This window comes from Pinus tabuliformis, chromosome 3_2 (assembly GCF_031772625.1).
Source record: "Pinus tabuliformis cultivar Carrire ecotype Pingquan chromosome 3_2, CPIR1, whole genome shotgun sequence".
NCBI classification, from domain to species: domain Eukaryota; kingdom Viridiplantae; phylum Streptophyta; class Pinopsida; order Pinales; family Pinaceae; genus Pinus; species Pinus tabuliformis.
Genome location: NC_142302.1, coordinates 965,012,682 through 965,034,540, shown reverse-complemented (window position 1 = coordinate 965,034,540; position 21,859 = coordinate 965,012,682).

Here is a 21,859-nt window from a genome sequence, read left to right as displayed (position 1 = left end):
TAATTACTCACCTACTCCAAGACACTAGCCTGATCTAAATTGGTGCTTCAGAGCCCTAGTAAATAAAAGTTACTATTTCAATTTTACTTTAAGCGTTACTTTTATGGTTGTTCTTTAAAGTCAAAAGGTAGTGGAAGTGAAACCAATGGTGTGTAGACTCGACTCCAACCACTACAAAGATGCACCTAAGATGATTTACGCTACTTTGCTTTTTCAATGAAATTCTTAACTAAGAGAGTTGAGAGAATGCAAATTTTTAGAGAAAACAACTTCCTTAGAAAAGACAATCAAAGAAACAATTCTCTTTTTCTTTTCAAGCACACAAACATGACCACTCTTTACTAGCACGAAAAACTCTTTTTCTTTCAAAACTTTCAAAGCTACTTGAAACAAGACTTTTAAAGAAGATGTTTTTGTATTTTTCTTTTAATAAAGCAAATAAATCTAATTTAACAAAAATCAATCTTAACAACTATTAAAATCTACGAAAATTCACTCACAAGCAAACTAAAAGGTAAATTTATTCTAAGCAAACTTAACGAGGCCAAAACCTACAAGGATGTTTCTAGGTTTTTTTACTTGACCAAAATCAAATCAAGGACCAGCTATTGCAGAATCAAGAGCTGATCAAAACAAAACTCAAATCTTTTTGTTCTTTTTGTAAAATGGAATTCAAGACTTAATCAACAAGCACTTTGAAATTTGACCAAAGAGACAACTTAACAGGTTGGTTGCTCACACGGGTAGACTTACGACAGATCCGACTCTTAAGAAGGTTGACCAAACCAGAGAGATCTAAGGCTTGACAACTTCCACCATTAAAGTCACTACAGGATCTACTCAAAAATCAAACCCTAGGCTTAAATTTCAATGAAATCCACTAAAACACTTAATGCTATGAAAACAAGTTCAGGTGAAGATTCTTGGCAAGGGACTAATGAATCTGGGCAGAAAAAACTAAGAAAAAACAAAATCTAAGAGTGAAAAAGCAAAAAATAGAGTTTTTCTCAAATTTTAGTAGGGGGACGCAGGCAACCCGTTAGCACAGGTGCGGGCCCGCTCTGTGCACACAGCAAAAGTGCGTCCAGGGACGCACTGTGCAGCACTCAGAGGGTGCGTCCTACTGAAAAACTTAAGAAAATGCAAAATAAAACTAATCCTAAGCTAACCCACCCAGAGACAGAATCACAGAGCCAAAACCAGAAAAATAAACCAATTTTCTCAAAGCAAAGTTCACACAAAAGAAAAGACTCTTCTCATCAATGGTTTCCCCAGTGGAGTCGCCAATTTGTCACACAGAATCAGTCAAAAGTGCGGACACAACCGACCTTCCTAGAAGTCTAAGACATTCTAATGACAAACAAAACAAACTGGAGCTATCCTTCTCTAAACATGCATTATGATATGAGAAATCAAGTGTTTCGTTCTTACCTTTGTCCAAACGCTGTTGTAGAAGTCCAAGCTTTGTTGATCTGGATGAGCTCCTCCTTTTCTCCAAAACCTGCAATCACCAACAGTCAAACAATTAAATAGCACCTGATTATAACATAAAACAAAGCATATTCAACATATAGACCAAGGAGTACATGAAATAACCCATAAACAACAAGTTATTGAGAAGAATGGACCAATTTGCATTAAAGGTAATCAAAAGGAACCATTACAACCTGAGCCTTGGTGTTGTGCAAGCTCCTTCCAGGGTCCACAAGAGTCTTCCTCTACTTTGACAAAGTTCACCCACTTCCAAATAGAACACGCAAAGATGGCAATCTCTCCTCACAAGCTTCTAAATGGGAGTCCTAATTCCTGCAGCATTTACCCTTAGAAAATGCATAGCTTCAACCTCTCCTCCTTCTGGCCCAATGCCTGTATTTATAGTACTCAAGAGGAGGTTAATCAGGTCCACCATCAATGGGATAATCCCCTCTTTGGGTGGGATAGCTCCCTTATTGATGGGATAAGTTCCTCTTTGATAGGAGTGCATGAACCATCTGGAGGCGCCCAATACACGTCGAACAACCTTCTAGAATGCTCTAGAAATGACCACAAGTAACTTTTTAAAGATGAAACTTGCGCATTCTAACTTTTACAGGGGGACGCACCTGTCCCTTTACATACAGAGCGTCTTTGGACACAGCTTTTGTGAACATTGGGAGCGTCCCCGCAGGTAAGGTTGAGAGAACCTACGTCCCCAGAGATAAATACATTTATACAAGACTTTCTCTCTTTTTTGGAGTTTGACATGGAGAGCAGAGGCATAAGACTTGCCTAAGAGGGTAGCATGACTGTTGATTGAGCCATACTAACTGTAAATAGTCATGGTGACATTTTTTAGTGTAACAATTCTATATGGAATCTTATCTCATAAAGTAGCCTAAACTGAACAACATAAAAAAAACTAAGCCTCCCCTCATAGGATATGTATTTCAATATGTGGTAGGCTACTTCATCCCATGGGTAGGGTAGACTCTTCCTCTAGCCCCATTTTTATCTTCAATCAGTTTCTCATTAAGGAGGAAGAAGCTCCTTTTGGTTGTGATTTCCTCTATTCTATCCTCCTTTCTCTACCTAACTCTCAGGTCCAATGTAGTTACCCTACAAATGATTTTTTCATTTAAATGGATGACAAGCCCCCTCAAAATGATGGTGACACTATCTTCCCCTTGAGGTTAGAGGGCTACCGCAAATTCATGAGTAATTTAATTATCAAACCCATTGATTTTCTCAAAGAACTCCATCCATTGGTGGTTTTTGAAGATGTCCTTGATGACAAGGTGTTGGTGGATGCTCGATAAATTTGTAGGGATCTCTTCTATGTTGGGTTGTGTTATATTCTTTCCACGACTAGCTACCCTAGTTAACCAGGGGGACGGAGCCCCCCTTCGTTGCATAGTGGGGGGTCACAAGGGGTTTGAGGGAGGCAGTTAGCCCCCCTCTACGGGGTCTGGGGCAGTGGCCCAGGGAAATTTGTTTTGGACCCTATATTAGGTGGGTGGACCTACCTATGGTTTTGTGCATGGTTTTTGCACATAGTTTTGGGTGCGATGGTTTTCGGTCCATGGTATTAGATGCTTCAACATGTATATATATGTATTGTAACATTGAAAGGAACATAATGAAAAATCAATCTAGTAGTCCAAGTTTTGGGATCCAAGGGAAAATATCTATGTATATTTGTTTTATGTGTTATGCTCTCGCTATTGTTTATTCTCGGTATTTCGTAATTCATATGCAAGTAATTTCTATATGGGGTTAAAACCTACATTTGGTATCAGAGTTGTTTTGGCTTCAAGGGGATGCCTTTGTTGCTTAGGGGGTTTGCTCGAGTCTGTGGTAGACCTTGTTGAGTGGGAGATCTACGGGATCGATTATGGTGAAAGAAGATAGCGAGCAGTGGAAATATAGAGATCGATAAATTTAATGGTCAGAGTTTTGAGTTATGGAAACTCAATATGGAGGATCTGTTGGTAGATAAAGATCAGTGGGTTGTGGTAGATTTGGGTACTAAACCAACAAGAGTGTCTGATAAGGAATGGAAGAATTTGGATAGGTAGGCGAAAAGCACAATACGATTGTGTGTCTCAGATTCAGTATCGCTGAATGTATCAGGGGAAGCTACAGCTAAGGCTTTGTGGGACAAGTTAGGGACTTTGTACCAATCTAAGTCTCTAGTGAATAAATTGTTCCTATAGAAAAAGATATATAACTTGAGGATGAAAGATGGAGACTTGGTGACAGAGAAGCTGAATGCATTTAATACTGTGGTAAGTCAATTATTATCTGCTGATATTAAAATTTTAGATGAATATAAGTGCATCAGTTTGTTGTGTTCTTTACCATATTTGTGGGATATTCTGGTTATTGCAATAGGTATAAATGCAATTGCCTTGTAGTTTGATGAAATAGTCTCATCCTTACTGATGGAGGAGATGAGACAGAAAAATATGGAGAGCCAGAATAGTGATGCCTTGTCTGTACGAGGAAGGTCCCAAAACAGAAACAAAAATAAGTCACTGAGTGGGAGATCTAAATCTAGAGGGAGATCTAAATCTCTAGGAAATCCTGTAAAGGTGTGCTAGAAATGCGGAAAGGAAGGGCACTACAAAAGGGGCTGTAAATCTAAAGCTCCTGACAAAGGAAAGGGATCTGATGATGCTCCCTTTGTAAAGGCGAAAACTACCTCAGATGAAGGTGGGGATCTGTACTTGGCTTCTTCAAGTACACATGTAGATCATGAGGCATGGTTGATTGACTCAGGTGCATCCTTTCACTTGACTCCCCATAGAGAGTAGTTCTGCGAGTATGAGAAATATCATGGTGGTGATGTCTTCTTAGGGGATGACAGGAAGGCTAAAATCATTGGTCACAGAAAAGTTAAGTTGAATTTTCAAGGTGGAAGGATTAGAACAGTTCTGGGTGTTCTGCATATTCCTACATTAGCCAGAAATCTGATTTCTGTAAGCAAGCTAGATGATGCAGGTGTAAAAACAGTGTTCGAGAAGGATACTTGCAAGATGGTTCGAGGAGCATTGGTATTAATGAGGGGAGTATGGATTGGAACTATGTACAAGCTGCAAGGTAGCACTATTGTTGATGGGTGCAACAATTCTGTGGTTCTTGAAAGTGGAGCAGAAAATCTAGTGGTCTCTAGATAAAAAACCATGCTATGGCATCAAAGGCTTGGAAATATTGGAGAGAAGGGCCTTTAAATACTTCATGGTAAAGGTATGGTATAAGCTATGAGTAATAGCTCTCTGGATTTTGATTTCTATGAAAATTTTGTATATGGGAAGCGTAATCGGGTGAGTTTCCCATCTGGTGGTAAGAGGGTGAAACATATATTAGAGCTTGTACACAGTGATGTGTTTGGATTCTATGAAGGTTCCATCACTGGGTAAGTCTGTGTACTATGTATCATTTATAGATGACTTCTCAAGGAATACATGGATATATTTCCTCAAGAAGAACTTTGAAGTCTTTGACATGTTTAAAGAATTTAAGGCTCTGGTGGAAAACTAGACAGAGAAGAAGATAAAGGTGCCAAGGACAAATAACGGTGGAGAGTTTTGGAAGAAGGAATTTGAAAATTCTATAAGAAGTGTGGTATAGCACAATAGAAGACTACTCCATACACACCTAAGCAAAATGGAGTTGCAGAAAGAATGAAAAGACGTTGATGGAAAGGGCAAGAAGCATGCTCAGTGGTGCTGGGTTAGGATAGGAATTCTGGGCAGAGGCGGTGGAGACAGCATGTTACCTAGTCAATAGATCACCTTCATCAGTGTTGGAGGATCAGACTCTGCAAGAGGTATGGACTGGTAAGAAACCCTCTCTTTCACATCTAAGGGTATTTGGATGTGATGCATATGTACATGTTCCAAAGGAGAAAAGAACAAATTCGGATAGTAAATATGAAAAGTGCATCTTTATTGGGTATAATGATGGTTTAAAGGGTTATAAGCTTTGGAACCCACTAATAAGGAAGGTTGTGTACAACCAAGATGTGGTGTTCAAAGCGGTGAAAGATGTTATTAAACATGGAGTCCATTCAAAGGAACCTGAGAAGATAGAGTTTGAGCTAAAGGAGGAAGAACCAGACTCTACAACAGAAGAGGAATGAGAAGATGAACAACCACAAACTCCGGTTGTGAGAAGATCAATTCGAGAAAGAAGGCAACCAGAAAGGTATAGTCCATCTAATTTCTGTTCAAAATTTTCTTTATCTATTACTGATGATGATCCCAAAACTGTGAAGGAAGCAGTAGATTCAGAGGATGGAAAACTCTGGAAAGAGCACATGGTTGATGAAATGGCATCTTTGAACAAAAATGAGGCTTGGGACCGGGTGGAGTTGCTAGATGGAAGAAAATCCGTTGGAAAAAAATGGGTCTCCAAGAAGAAGACAAATTCAGAAGGAAAGGTGGAGAAATACAAAGCTCGTTTGGTAGACAAAGGTTATTCCTAGGTGCTGGGAATTGATTTTGGTGATATTTTTTCTCCTGTTACCAAGGTAGCTTCTATTAGATTACTTTTATCTATTGCTGCTACTTTTGATTTTAAGGTAGAATACATGGATGTGAAGACAACTTTTCTTCATGGGGATTTGGAAGAGGAGATCTACATGAAGCAACCTTAAGGCTTTGCAGTGAAGGGTAATAAAGAACCGGTATGCAAGTTAAAAAGGTCTCTATACAGGTTAAAATAGTCACCAAGGATGTGGTATCAGAAATTTGATAAATTTATACGAGGACTTGGCTTGACCAGAAGCAAAGCAGATCACTATGTGTATTTTAAATTAATTGGTGTATCTGGTCTTGTATGTGGATGATATGTGTTGCTTGGAAATGACAAAGAAATTATCCAAGATTTGAAGAGCCAATTGTCCTCCAAATTCGACATGAAAGATCTTGGTGCTGCAAACTATATTTTAGGCATGGAAATTAAAAGAGATCGGGAAAAGAGGAAGTTCTGGTTAAACCATAGGATGTATGTCGAGACAATACTGTAGAGGTTTAATATGCAGGATAGTAAACCATTGAAGGTTCTTATTCTTGTAGGTGTAAAGTTATCTACTGAACAGTGTCCCAAGACACAAGAAGAGAAAGAGGACATGTCCCGTGTTCCATATGCAAGTGCATTCGGTAGCCTGATGTATGAGATGGTCTGTACTATACCAAAAATTTCACATGCAGTGGGAGTATTGAGAAGGTTTATATCAAAACCAGGGAAGGAGCATTGGACAGTAGTGGAGCGGTTTTTGAGGTATTTGCATGGCACTAGTGATTATGGTTTGTGCTACCAAGGAAGACTAGCATTGGACATAGTCTTGGATATTCGTGGATTTGTTGATGGAGACTGGGATGGGGATCTGGATTAGAGAAGATCTACAAGTGGGTATGTGTTTAACCTATTTGGAGGTGCAGTTAGTTGGATGAGTAATAAAGAATTTGTAGTGGCACTATCAACTATAGAGGCAGAATACATGGAAGCCACTCATGTAAGCAAGGAAGCAATATGGTTGCAGAGATTGTGTTCAAGTATGGGGTTAGTGTAGGGAGCTATAAGAATATACTGTGATAGACAAAGTGAAATTTTCTTGGCAAAGAACCCTACTTACCATTCAAAGACAAAGCACATTGATGTTCAGTATCACTTTGTGAGGGATATGATAGAAGATAAAAAGGTGTTGTTGGTATAGGTGGACACTTTGAAGAATACTGCAGATGCATTGACAAAATATGTGAGCTCTGAGAAGTTCTCTTGGTGTAGAGGAACAATGGGCGTTGCAGGGCTAGATAAATGACTAAACTCTCCTATGGCCCCTTGTGGAAATAAAACAACAAGTAGGAGAATGTTGGGTTGTGTTATATTCTTTCCATGAATAGTTATCCTAGTTAATCGGGAGGGTTAGAGGGGGTGCGGGGGAAGGGTGAAGCCCCCTCTTCATTGCGCTAATTGCATAGCGGGGGGGTCATAGGGGGTTTGAGGGAGGCGGTTAGCCTCCCTCTATGTGGTTCAGGGCAGCGCCCCGGGGAATTTTTTTTGGACCCTATATTAGGTGGGCAGACCTACCTATGGTTTTGTGCATGGTTTTCGCACATGGTTTTTGGCGTGATGGTTTTCAGTCCATGGTATTGGATGCTTTGGAATGTATATATATGTATTGTAACATTGAAAGGAACATAATGAAAAATCAATCTGGTAGTCCTGGTTTTGGGATCCAGGGGAAAATCTCTGTGTATATTTGCTTTATGTGTTATGCTCTAGGTATTGTTTATTTTCTGTGTTTTAGAATTCGTATGCAGGTAATTTCTATATGGGGTTAAAACCTACATTCTATTAAAGCCACCTCCCATGATCCCTACTATAGTTTTTTCAAAGCTTTTATAGGGGAATTTACTATCAATTATTTGTTTCTGAGAAACCTATGGTTTTAGAGCAGAGATGAGAGATATGGTTCTCTTTTGTAGATTAGAGGAAGAAAATCATGCACAGCTAAAAAAAAAATCATCCTCTTACTATCATGCTTATCTTATAATAAGATTCAGACTTGACAAAATATAAACAATTCCATATGCTTTTTTTCCATGGGAGGTGAGGAAGATTTGTTACTTACCATTCCAATGGCAGCTCCTTCATGGCTCTGGGACTTTGTAGGAAAAATTGCACAACGTCGATCTCTTTTCCAGCTCTCAGGAAAATCCTATAGCACTCAGTTAAGGTCCTGTAGCACCCATTCTATATCTTGTAGCACTCAACCCAATCCTATAAAAGATATTCTTTGTCCTTGTAGCTTCTCTATGGTAGCTTATGAGACCCCTAGCTTAGCTAGTTAACCTCTTAATGATGGTAGCAGACCTCCTTACCATTTTTGGAATGAGAATTTTGGTACAAATGAGGCTCAAGCATGCTCTTTATTCCCTTTTTGGTTTGGTGATGGGATCAACACGCTGTTTTAGTTGTCCCCCACCTACCACCTTCTCAAATTCTACATAGACCTGTTAGCCCATTCCTTGTAATTATCACCTTTTTACTTTTGTCATTTTCTCCAGGTGTGATGAGAGAGAAAGATAGCCTCACTTTTGAGGGTGGCCAAGACTATTGGCCACATTCAACCTACGAAACCTAGTTCCTTATGCATTTGAAACATTTTAAAACTACCGGGTGCTTAAAGGAATAATTTATGAGGCTTTCATACATGTGCCTACCTGGTAGTCTTTGCTTGTGTGATGATCACTTGATGCATGCATGATATTTCTAAATAGAGGTAAGGTTTTATTGTTTGTATCCTGAGTTTTCATCCTCTCCTATTCATTTCTCCATGCATTTGCCTTGTTTTGAATTGTTTTTTTTGTTTTTCGTTTTTGGAAATGTGCCTGACTTATTGAAGCTTGTCAATACAGGCTCTTTAGGAGGTGGATCAAATGTTTTTATTTGAAGGTGAATAGTGATACTATAGTAGTTTGTAGAGGGTCTATCTATTCAATATCAAAGAAATGAATCTACAATGCCTTCATGATGGTTGGTTCTTCAATATGGTGCTTCAGTTGTGGTCTTGTAGGGTTTGTGCAAACTACTACAAGACTACGTGTCTTCGTGTAGCAGTCACACAAACCCTTGTATGATAACAATTTCCTTCAGATTATGCCTCTAAAAATAGTAATAATTCATGATCATCTTGTTGACAAGCGTTAAAGGCCTTTTATGCGATGGAAGGGATGGAAGAAGGGTGAAAAGGAATATTATTAATGGAAAAAACTAGAAATTTGGGTGGAGGAGAGGCCAAGTGGTGTGGAAAATGGATGATGAGGGTGTGGTGGACCCCTCCTTTTGTTCCTAGATGAAAAAAATATCCAAACCCTCTTTCTGCACTGATTACAATCCTGTAGCAAATCTAGGACAATCCTATTGCAATACAAGAAAATCTTGTAACACTTTAGGACTGAGGCAGAATTGAGTGAGAAAGGTCATCTAGCGGTGGAAGAACTTGGGGAAATCAATGAAATGATGGAGTGTATGAAAATAGCTAGCTTGGATGATGGAAATGGGGGATTTTAAAGTTGTCTCCTTGTCTATTGTCCTCCTTATAGGTTACTCAAAGGAGGTTTTCACCTATGGGTTTTTCACTGTTGGACTGCCTCATGGATGCTTTTTGTCCTAGAGTTTTCCTCAAGCACCTCATGGAGGTTTTCACCTAGGATTTATATTCCTTTTTTATTTTTTCTCTTTTTTCTCCTTTTTTCATGTTTGTGTTTTTTTATTTTCTTTCCGTTGATCACAGGCTAGATGAACTGAGAGCTTTGATACCCTCAATTACATTAAACTCTTGACTTATTGAACTGATAAACTACTTCTTTCATAGAGGCCTCTTGTAGAGATTTAACCACAACCATTAAAATAAAGTGTGATTCCTTCTTCATCAATTGTTCTAATTTGGACATAGAAATTCTCATGACATGTTTCAACCAAGTAAGGACCTAACCATCTTATCATCAAATTTCCCTTGAATTCCTTGAATTTGGAATCAAACAAAAGGGCCCAATCACTCTCTTGCAAGGTAATTTCTATGATGTTTTTATCATGACAAATCTTCCTCTACAATTGGACCACCTTAGTGTGAATGAGAACCTATAATATGAACTCATCCAGAGAATTAAGATGTTGCAAGCTTTCTTACTAAGATTTGGTGATGTCTAGGTCCAATTGTGCTACCATTATTAGGGTGTTGTACTTAAAATCAATGGACAACAATGCATTCTTTCCATAAAAAGACTCAAAAGGAGTGAACCCAATGGTGGTTTTTCAGGTGGTATTATAGGCCCAAGTGACTTCCATAAGTCTGGATTACTAATATTTTTTGTTGTTGCTAACAACTTTAGTCAAGATTCTCTCCAAAGATCTGTTCATTACCTCCACCTACTCATTTTATTGAGGATGATAAGGAGTGGATTCTATATGCCTTATATGATGCTGCTCCATTATTTCCTCAATCATATTTGAAATGAAATGAACCCATTGATCAGCGACCAACTCCCTTGGGATTCCAAACTTATAAAATATTTTTTCCCTTAGAAACTCTACCACCTTCTGCTTTGTTGCTACTTTTATTACCTGTACTTCACCCCACTATGTCAAGTAATCAATGCAGACAATGATTTATCTATTTTATTTGCATGGGGGATAAATTTGTGCACACAATGATGTATCTCTTTTGTTTCATCCTTTGGTGTCGGCTTTCCCATCCTTCGACACTCGTCACATCTAGTAGTGTATCTCCTAATGTCTTAGTGTAGAGTACACCAATAATGGCCAACTTGGAGAATTTTAAAGGTTGTCCTCTTAGAAACAAAATGTCCCCCATAGTGTCCATCATGGTATGCTGAGAGGATGTAAAATTACTCATACTGCCTTACAAATTTCCTCAATATCTGATCTACTCCTAATTTGAAGACATTTCCCCCAATCTATGTTAAAGGGGCACTTTTTCTAACAATTCTTCTCTTCTCCTTAGAGGATAGTTTAGGAGGGAATATCCCAACCATCAAGAAATTTACTATGTCAATAAATCATGGAGACAATAGTGAAATAATAAGAAAGTTTTCATCTAGAAGTTGATAATCTATCATCTCCTGATTTTCAGGAGTCAATGTTAGTCTAGGAAAAAAAATTCTGCAACCACATTTTCCTTGCCTGGCTTGTCAACAATGGTTAGATCAAACTGTTGCAACACTAATAACCATCTAATGATCCTAGAATTTACATAAGGTTTATTCATTAAACATTTAATGGTTCGATGATTAGTATGTACAAATACTTAGTATCCTGTGATATAATTCCTAAACTTGTTCAAGGAGTGCACAACAACTAAGATCTATTTTTCAGTAACTGTGTAGTTAAGTTCAACTTTGGTTAGGTTCTTATTGATAAAATATATGGCATAAGGAAATTTGTCTTCCACTTGTCCCAAATATTCTCCTACAACTTTGTCAGATGCATCTGTGTGGATGTGGAAAGGAAATTCCCAATTGGGACCCCTCAGAATTGGTGCAGTGGTTAATTTCTCCTTTAACTCTTCAAATGCCTCTAGACATTTATTTTTCCAACAAAAATTTGAACCCTTAATCAAAAAAAAAAAATTAAAAGTGAGGAAATATTACTAAAATCCGTAATGACTCTGTTATAATATATATCTAGTCCATGGAGACTTCTAACATTCCTTTATTTTTGAGGTATAGGGACCCTTTTGATAATGGAAATCTTGTTAAGTTCAAATTGGATCCCTTCCTTAGAAAGGAAGTGACCTGGGAAAATCTATGCGTTCATAAAAATATCACACTTTTTGGGGCTTAGTGAGAGATTCATTTCAATCCATTTCTTTAAAACTTTAGACAAATTAGAAAGAGCTTCTTGGAAATCATTCCCACAAGGAGTGAACTCGTCCATATAAATTTCAACTATGTCATGAACAAGATCAACACAAATACTCAAAACTGTCCTTTGGAAGGTAGCAAGGAAATTGCACAAGCCAAATGGAATGAATCTATAGGAAAAGGTCCCCCATGGACATGCAAAGGTGGTATTATCCTGATCCTTAGGGCTAACCTGGATCTGATTATACCCTTAAAAACATCCAATAATGAAAAAAACTTCTTCCCTGCAATACCATCCAAAATTTGATCAATGAAAGGCAGGGGAAAATGATACTTTTTTGGTAGCCTTGTATGGATCCCTATAGTCAACACAATCCTTCACTTCCCATTCATATTTGGTACTATAACGCGAGGGGATGCCCACTTTATCTGAAATGGGGTATATGAATCCTGCATCCAATAACTTTTACAGTTCTTCTTTCACAATGCTTTAAGGGAAAGGTTCATTCTCCTCTTGCATTGGTGCACAAGTTTACATCACTATTTAATGTAGGTATGATGGGTAAAAACTAAGGGATGCACCTCTTTCATCTCCTTCTAATCCCAAGCAAGAGAATCAAGATGTTGTCTTAACACAGTGAGTAGTTCCTCTTCTTTCTCTGCTCAGAGGGAAGGATTGATTTTTAGGGTTTTGAATGGACTGATTTGCACAATCTTAGCATGATCTTTATCAGAAATTACTAGTCAATAGTTTGGCCCATCGGTTGTTCTCACGTTTCCCTAAGGATTCCTCTACTAGCTCATCAATTTGCATGGAAACAAGTGGTTGGTTTTATAAAAAGTTAGAAATAAGGTCATCCTCATCTAGTTTCCTTCTTCCTACAATAGTGTCTAATGTACAAATTGGGTAGGTGGATGACTGATAAAAATATCCCTCTCCTTCTTCCTTTAGCCACAAAGGTAAGTCATCCTCAATAAGGGGTTCAACATGGGGGTATAATAAAATTTTCTTTGTGAGGTGCCCATATTTACTTGTCATGTTTCTAGCCCTGCAACTCATGTAAGCATAAAAAATGGCTAACCAAGGTCTTTCTAAAATGAGAGTTTATCTATTAGACTTGGTTTTGGGTTGGAGGAGAAGGAAATTTGTGGGGTACTCCTAAGAGTCAATGGAGACCATCACATCGTCAATAACTCCCTTGGGGGCCACTATGGATCTATCTGCAAGCTGCAACATTATGGTGGTCTTACTCATGGATCCTTGGAGGTGGAGCTTGGGTATAGTTTCCTTGTTCATGACATTAATTACAGCCCCAAGGTCAATCAGTGTGTTGAGGACTACAATATTATTAATGTGCACATCCACTGCCTGAATACCATGATCCAAATACTTTTAATGGGAGATGACCTTCACAAGAATTAGATTACCCAGCTTCCCAACAACATTGATAGTGGTGGCATCTCTTTTTCTTCTTCCATGCCTTTTCAAACACTCTTCCAAGATAAGATTGTTGTAGATGGGAACATATTTGATGGCCTGAAAAAGGGGTATTTTAACACACATGTTCTTCAATTCTCCCAGAAGTTCAACATCTTATTGGGTGTGTTTTTTAGGTTTGACCAACCTTTTAGGATAGGGAGGTATATTGGATTGAGGGGCACTATCTTCCTTCTCTTCTTCAATATATTCAGGTGGAGAAGGTGGGTGAGCATATGGAAGCACCTTCCTATACCTAAGGTTGATCTCTATATCTCCACAACACAATCAAGATAGGATGTTTCCCCATTATAGATATGTTGGGCCGACTTATTATTTGGGTTCAGAATGGGTTAGCAAGGCATCTGAGGTTTCTTGGGTGGATTATTGTGGGGTAGTTTTGGCTGAGGTGGAGGAGGAGGCATTAAGGTAGGTGACTGGACTGCATAAGGCCTCCATCCTTTTGAAGGCTTACCCCATCAAGGAGGATAATAGTGATATGATAGGAAGGGTAGATTGACAAGATGGGGAGGATACTGAGGAGAATAGGGCCAAGGAGAAGGCATGGACCAATATGAGTGGAATGCACTCTAGTTTGGATTGAAAGAAGGATAATGTACACTTTATTGATATGGCCAAGGGCCTTGTGGCCTCCTTTGGTTTATGAAAAAACGTTTCTCCAAGCCACCCTCTTCCCCTTGACATACAACCTTCAGGTCTAGAAGAGATGGGCATTTGTCAGTTGCATGGTTCTCCTCACAAACATAGCAAAATTCTATAACATTTAGTGAGAAATCATTTTTGTGACTCTGCTTGGTAGATCTAGAGTAAAATATATCTAGCTCCTTTTTTGCCTCCTATTGCTTCTTTTTAACCTTCATGGTATCCATTTGTAAGACAAAGGTATGCAACATACCACTCTTAAAGTATTTTAGCACACTCCCTATTTCATGTTTGATAGTTGAGGTAGAGGGAGAAGAGTTGACCAGGCCTTCACTAGACCTACCTCTCCTCCTTGCATCCCTAGAATAATTCTTAAATACTCTCTTGACGTCTTCATAATTTATTTGGTAAATGTCTCCACTAGAAAATATATTAAGGGTCTCCATTAAATCCTCCCTAATTCCCTAAAGAAGTACAAGATTCATGGATTATGGGTCAAGGGTATAATTAGCTTTTCTATAGTTGAGTTGGAATCTTTCTTCATAATCCTCTAAGGATTCATTTGACCCTAGGGTAATTCTAAAGATATCCATTTTTTCCCCTTGATCTACAATAATCCTTATATTTATAATTAAAAGCTTGTTGAAATTGAGCCTACATGGTGATGCTTCCTCCTTCCAAGCTTATGATCTAATGCAAGGATGAATCCTTGAGGGTATGAGGAAACAATTTTAGCTTCAACTCATCAAAAGTGTAACCATAGGTTCTACAAACAACAAAAAACTCAAACATGAATGTATAAGGGTCCTCAAAAGCTAGGCCATGGGAGTGTGGGAGAGTAGTGGCGTTTATATTCTTCATTCTAGCTTCCCCATTAATTTCTCTAATAGGAAAGGGCTTAGTTTGTCTGTTTTCAACCATGTTTTGGGTAGATGATGTAGGTTTTTCCTCCCTTATGGGTACTTCAATGATCTCTGGTTTCTCACCTAAAGGATTTTTCAACTCCTCTGTGATCATACTAGGAGGTTCATAATCACCAAAGAAGAGTGATGGTCATTTTCTTGAAGGAGTGGGGTTTCTGGTAGAAATTTTCCTAGGCTATTCCTAATCCTATGAGGCATGAAATATATGTGTGTGTTCTTTTTGTGTTTTCTTCTTTTCTTGAATTTTTAAAGAAAATAAAAAATGAAGCAAAGTGAAATTAAAGTGGAAAATAAAGCAACTCAAGAATACATAACACCTACTTTGAAACCTACTCGAAAAGAACACAAAAATTTGATGAGCTCCAGCATTGCAACACAAATGTTGCAACTCCCAGGGATACAAACTTTAATTTATTAACTTGAGGTTCATACAAAAATATGAGGTGGAAATGTTATATGCATAGTAAGCTATGCTCTACTCAAGTTTCTCTCAGGAAATGAACCAAACCAAGGTGTAAAAAGACCATTAAATATATAATTTTCAAGAATGAATAGATATTACATAAAAGGAAGTTATAATCTACTTGCAGGATTGGAAATGTTAATTTATTTTTAGAAATGGTAATGCTACTCTACTTTGCATGAATGAAAATGCTAGTCTACTTGCAGAAATGTAAAGGATACTCTACTTGAACAAATTTAAAGGCTACTCTACTTGCAGAATGTGAATTTTAATATACTTGTATAATGATAAATGTTACATGAAAGGAAAGCCTAGTCTATTTATAAGAAATAACATTGAAATGGAAACCCTATCTTAGGAAATATAAAACATAAAAGGAAAATATAGTCTAACTTGCATAAGGTAAAGAGAATGGAGTCAATCCTCAATCACTTCATTCAAAATATATTATATTGTAGTAGCAAGCTTCATAGAGTGCTTCATAAAGTAATCCTGTAAATCATACTATACCATTCAATTCATGAACTTGTTTACTAACCCTAATTGCAAAGATGAATTGCAGTGGTGAAGAGACAAGTACTAAATGGTATCTAATATTCCTCAATCTTGGTTTTGCAGCCTAAGGGGCATTATGAAGGGACATGATGAAAAAAAAATGTTTAAGGATAATTATGGTCAATTTTGGAGAGATTCTACATGATGCTACAAGGCGCTAGAGGATTGCTGCAAGACGCTACAACATTTCCATATTTTGCTGCAAGATTGAATTCATGAGAATTTTTAGGGCTTAAAAGGTGATTTGAAGGTTATGAATGGTAGTGGAAGGTGGAGGAAGGATGTATGAGATTTCTTCCAATATTAGTACCCTTTAGGGGCCCATATTGCACAAGGAGAAATGCACACGGTGGCATTTAACAAACCAAAAATGAACCCTCAATGAACAATGTTTGTACAGAGGTTGTTGAGGAAGGAAGGAAGGAGCTAATGGTATGGTGACAAGTGGTAATGATAGTGCTATACCCCACAATCCAACAATAGGACTTACACAACACAAAAATTACCTAATCTTGCAAAACATCTAAAGCATGCTAACAATATCAATTGTAGAAAATTAAACTAAAAGGAAAGGATGAGTTGAATTTTATTCAGGATCTTCCTACTTCATGAAAAATGAAACCTATATTTTTATGCTTTCCAATACAAGGCTCACAACCACATTTCCCAAGAAGGATGATTAGTAACTCTGCACAAGAAAATTTTTCATATAAACAAAACTTGCAAAAAGGAAATATTGCTAATCCTAAGTACATAAAAGGAAGATGCAAAATAAATTGTACAAATGAGAGAGGCTAGAGTGCCGAAGTTGGGCTCTAATAGAAGGGAAGTCAACCCTATAAACACACTGAGATTTAAGGCAACAAAAGACTTCTGATTAATCTCAAAGAGTGCTCAAGTACATGGAAATGAAACTAACAAGTAAAATATCTTAAACCTATTAGTCACTATTATTCTCTAATAATTTGAATCCTATTGAGCCCTTGGGCTTCTTTATTTATAAAAAAATGGCTTAGGGGAAGCCTTTCTTGAAGAAGGGTTTCTTCCATCCAAAATACATAAAAAAGTTGATCTTGCTCCGTGAGATCCTCAGAATCTTTGAATGCATCAACTGTTAGTATATCCTCGAACTATAGGTGAGTAAATATAGGGAGAAAGTCGAGTTGTAGGTAAGTAAATGTAGGGGCCAAGTCACATGCATCTTCTCCAACTACCTCTAATGTACTTTTTCACAATAAATGCATCCTTTTCCTACACATTAATCATGCTAGACCACTTGACATGATAAACATCCTTTAATATTCCTAATAAACACATTATAGTGAAAAATGTATTATCAAATATGAGGAGAGGGGTAAATTCATGCTGAAGGATGGTGAGATGGACCTTGTTATATACCTATTAATGAGCACCATCACTTGGAATCGATGATGGATGGAACCATCAAATTAATGCCAAGGTAATATTCCATGATATATAAATTTTTCCTTTAAATAACTACAAATCTATCTGGACTGTAATATGAAAAAAGTAACGATAATGTGAAAAATGACATCTGATGTTTGAGTGGAATACAAACTCAAAGGATCACTTGTGCACAGTTATATATAGGATGTCTATGCTAATTGTAGAATTAGAGGAATTTTATTAAGAAATTAGTTATAAAGTTTTATGAAAGGGACGGCATAAGAAATCCGAAACAAGATTTGAATTTTGTGGAAAAATTGAAGTTATTAGTAAAACTATGGCAAAATAAACAGGCCAATTGTTGATAAGTGATTTGGACCCACATCAGAAGGTCAAAGGAAGTATTTACTTGTATATTCTCCTGGATCACACTAAAAAGGAAGAAACTAATTTTTCATGAACTCCTCAATATTGATGCCATACTTCATTACATCTGATTTTTTCATCCATGTAGCATCTTCTACTGATTACTGCTTCCATTTGAGTAAAAAATGTTGATACTCTTTACCTCTAGTCTTCTTAATTACTTTATGATCCAATATGGCTTCAATCTATTTCTTAGCTACTTTGGGGAACTGTTTCTTCCACTTGTTGGTCTAATATTCATCACTTACTAGTGCATCTACTATAATGTTTTATGATTCCTTAAAGGGATATAAATCAACTACATTAAAAATTAGTAACATTCCAATATATTTTGGAAGTTATATCTTGTAAGCATTCAGAGAAAATTTCCTCAAAATCTTACATGGAATAATTTTCTTGAGCTTTAATTTGTTATATGTCCCCACAAAAAATGTTTCCTTTCTCAAATATGCCATCAATAGATCTCCAACTTTAAAATCTGGTTGTCTTCTCTTCATATATGTTCTCTGCTTATAATTGCTACTATTGTCTAGTAATTGTTTCTTAACCCTTTCTTGCAATTCTTGAATAGTCACTACAAAATGTTCACCTACTGCAATTTTGAGCTCTTGATTTCCTAAGTTACTCAATTCATACACTCCCTTGGGGTAACCAAGAATCCCTGGGGTGCACCCGGTAACCAGGACATGATTGTGGGGAAAACATCCACAATTAAGCACTATTGAGCCAAAGGAGCCTTTGGATGGGTGATCATTGGGAAAATCCTGGTTACTGGGTGCAAGCCTCGAAAGTGGTGATTGAAACTATGTGATTTATTTCCCTAGTATGAATCCCACTTCTTCACCCCTATAAGCATCACCCAATGAAATGAGTGCTACATGAACTATTCGAAGTCATGAGAAATTTGGTTAGTTGAGACTAACACTCATGGATATCATCATAGTTTAAAGGATTTCTCTACAAAGTTAGTTAAACTAAAAAATTATATCTAATATGTTGCAATGTGAAAGACACATTCCTAAATAAAGAGAGTGAAGGGAGCTCTAATTGAATAGTGCATATGGTACAACACTTGCTAGGATTTTGCAAACGGGGTAGCAATTTAAGTGGGATTTTTTTATGTTGAAAAACTCCACACCTAAGTGCACTTGATCCAAACGACTCTTAGGATGGGCGACCTCCAAAGAAGTCCTTGTTACCAGGTGAAATCCCTAAAAGTGATGATTGATGTTGTGTGATTTCGTTTCCAGTATCAATCCCACTTATTCACCATTGTGAGGATCACCCAATGCAATGAGTGGTATGTGGACTATTCAGAATCATGAGAAATTTAGTCAATTGAGACTAACACTTGTGGATATGGTTATAGTTTAATGACGTAATGCAATTAGCTAAAACTCATGGATATGATCATAGTTTAATGACATTCTCTACGTAGTTAGTTAATCCCAAGAATGATATCTAATATGATGCATTATGAAATCCCCATGCCTAAATGAAAAGAATGAAGGGAACTCTGATTGAATATTTCATATAATACAATACTTGTTAAGGTTTTTCAATTGGGGTACAAGCTAAGTGGGCTTAATTGTGGGGCAAACCTCCATAGTTTAGCGCACTTAAGCCAAAGGAGTCTTAGGTTGGGTGATCTTCGAGGAAGCCCTAGTTACTGGGTGCAAGATGCAGATGTGATGATTGATGCCATGTTATTTATTTCTCTAGTATCAATCCCACTTCGTCACCCATGTGACCATCTCCCGATGCGATAAGTGCTATGTGGACTATTCAAAATCATGAGAAATTTGGTCAATTGAGACGAACACTCATGAATATGGTCATAGTTTAATGAATTACTATACATAATTAGTTAATCCTAAGAATGATATCTAATATGTTGCACTCTAAGTGAAAGCCCCATGCCTAAACTGAAAAAGTGAATGAATCTCTAATTAATTAGCTCATATGGTACAATAATTGTTAAGGTTTTACGAATGGGGTATAAAGCTAAGTGGGCTTGATTGCAGGGAAAAAATCCAAAGTTAAGAATGCTTGATCTGGAGGAGTCTTGGGATTGGTGAACTCCTAAGAAGTGCTAGATACAGGGTGAAAGCCTCAGAAGAAATGATTAATGTTGTTTGAATTATTTCAATAGTGTCAATCCCACTTCTTCACCCCTATGAGCATCACCTAATGTAATGAGTGTTATGCGGACTATTCAAAGTCATAAGAAATTTGGTCAGTTGAGACAAATACTCACGGATATGGTCGTAGTTTAATGACTCGCTCTATGCATTTATTTAATCACAAGAATGATAACTAATATGTTACACTGCAAAAGCCACAAGCCTATATGAAAAGAGTGAAGTGATCTATAATTGAATAGTTTATATTGTACAATACTTACTAATATTTTACAAATGGGCTAACAATCTAAGAGGGATTGATTATGGGGAAAAACTCCATAGTTAAGCATGCTTGATCCAGAGGAGTCTTGGGATGGGTGACCTCTAGGGAAGTCTTGATTAGTGGGTGCAATACTTGGAAGTGATGATTGATGCTATGTAATTTATTTCACTAGTATCAATCCTGCTTCTTCACCCCTATGAGCATCACCTGATGCAATGAGTGGTATTTGAACTATTCAAATCATGAAAAATTTCGTTAGTTGAGACTAACGCTTACGGATGTGGTGATATTTTAATGACTTACCCTACAAAGTTAGTGAATCCAAAGAATGATATATAATATGTTGCAATGTTGAAGCCCCACGCCTAAATGAAAAGAGTGAAGTGAGCTCTAATTGAATAGTTCATAAGGTACAATATTGGCTAATGTTTTGCAAATGGGGTAGAAATCTATGTGGGCTTGATTGTGGGCAAACACTCGATGGTTAAGTGTGTTTGATCTATAGGAATCTTGGGATGGATGAACTCTCGAGAAGTCCTAGTTACTAGGTGCAAACCATGGAAGTGATGATTGATGTTGTGTGATTTATTTCACTAGTATCAATCCCATTTCTTCACCCCTATGAGGATCACCTGATGTAATGAGTGTTATGTGGACTATTCAAAATCGTGAGAAATTTGGTCAGCTAAGACTGAAACTCATGTATATGGTCATAGTATAATGAATTACCCTATGAAATTAGCTAACACTCATGGATATGGTCATAGTTTAATGACTTAATATATGTAATTAGTTGATCCAAGTGGATCCCTAAAGATGCAAAAATGAATGTCCTTGGATATATATAAAACTAGTACTAGGTCAAAGAGCTCGTGACTAGGATTCCAATAGCCCAAATGAAGCCTCAATCCAAGTCTATATGCAGATGTTATGGGCAATCAAAATTTTTGGTAAAACTTAGGTAAGAATTCAAAGTCAAATAGGGAAGATGGCATCTATAGTATGTAATGTTAACATCAATATGATTTCAGTGTTGATGTCAACATGACATCAGCAAGGTGGCATGGCATCCTGAAAGCATGCCACATGTCATCTATTTTGGCATTTTTAGCTACCAAATGGACCAATTAAAATGTGCCACGTGGCACCCCCTAGAATGCACCGTGTGACACTACTAGGGTGCGCCAGATGGTGCCATTGTATAGTTGATGTGGTGCCGAAATGAGAAAATGAATTTTTTTGGCCCAATCAAATGGTGCCATGTGGCACCCAAGGAGTGGCCTAAAAGGCCCAGCCACTACTAACCCAACTGGTGGCTTACGACAAATTTCAACATTTAAATATGGTCAGTGGTTATGTTAATAATTTGGCGAACTGACAACATATGTGTTGGTATATATATTATTGGTAGTGTTTAATATTTAAAAAATGGTTTATTTGGGTTGCATTTCATATAATCCAATGAACCAATAGTTACATAAATATGGAACACAATTATTCAACGCCAACCACAAACCCAACCTATCAGCTGATGGAAACATGTGGTTGCTAATTGGTAGATTAAAAATAAAAAATGTTTGTTAACCATGTGGTTATGGTTCCAACATTTGGTGGTTCCAAACAACATAACGATAATCCAATGGTGGTTTGCAAAAAAGTTTCGGTAGCA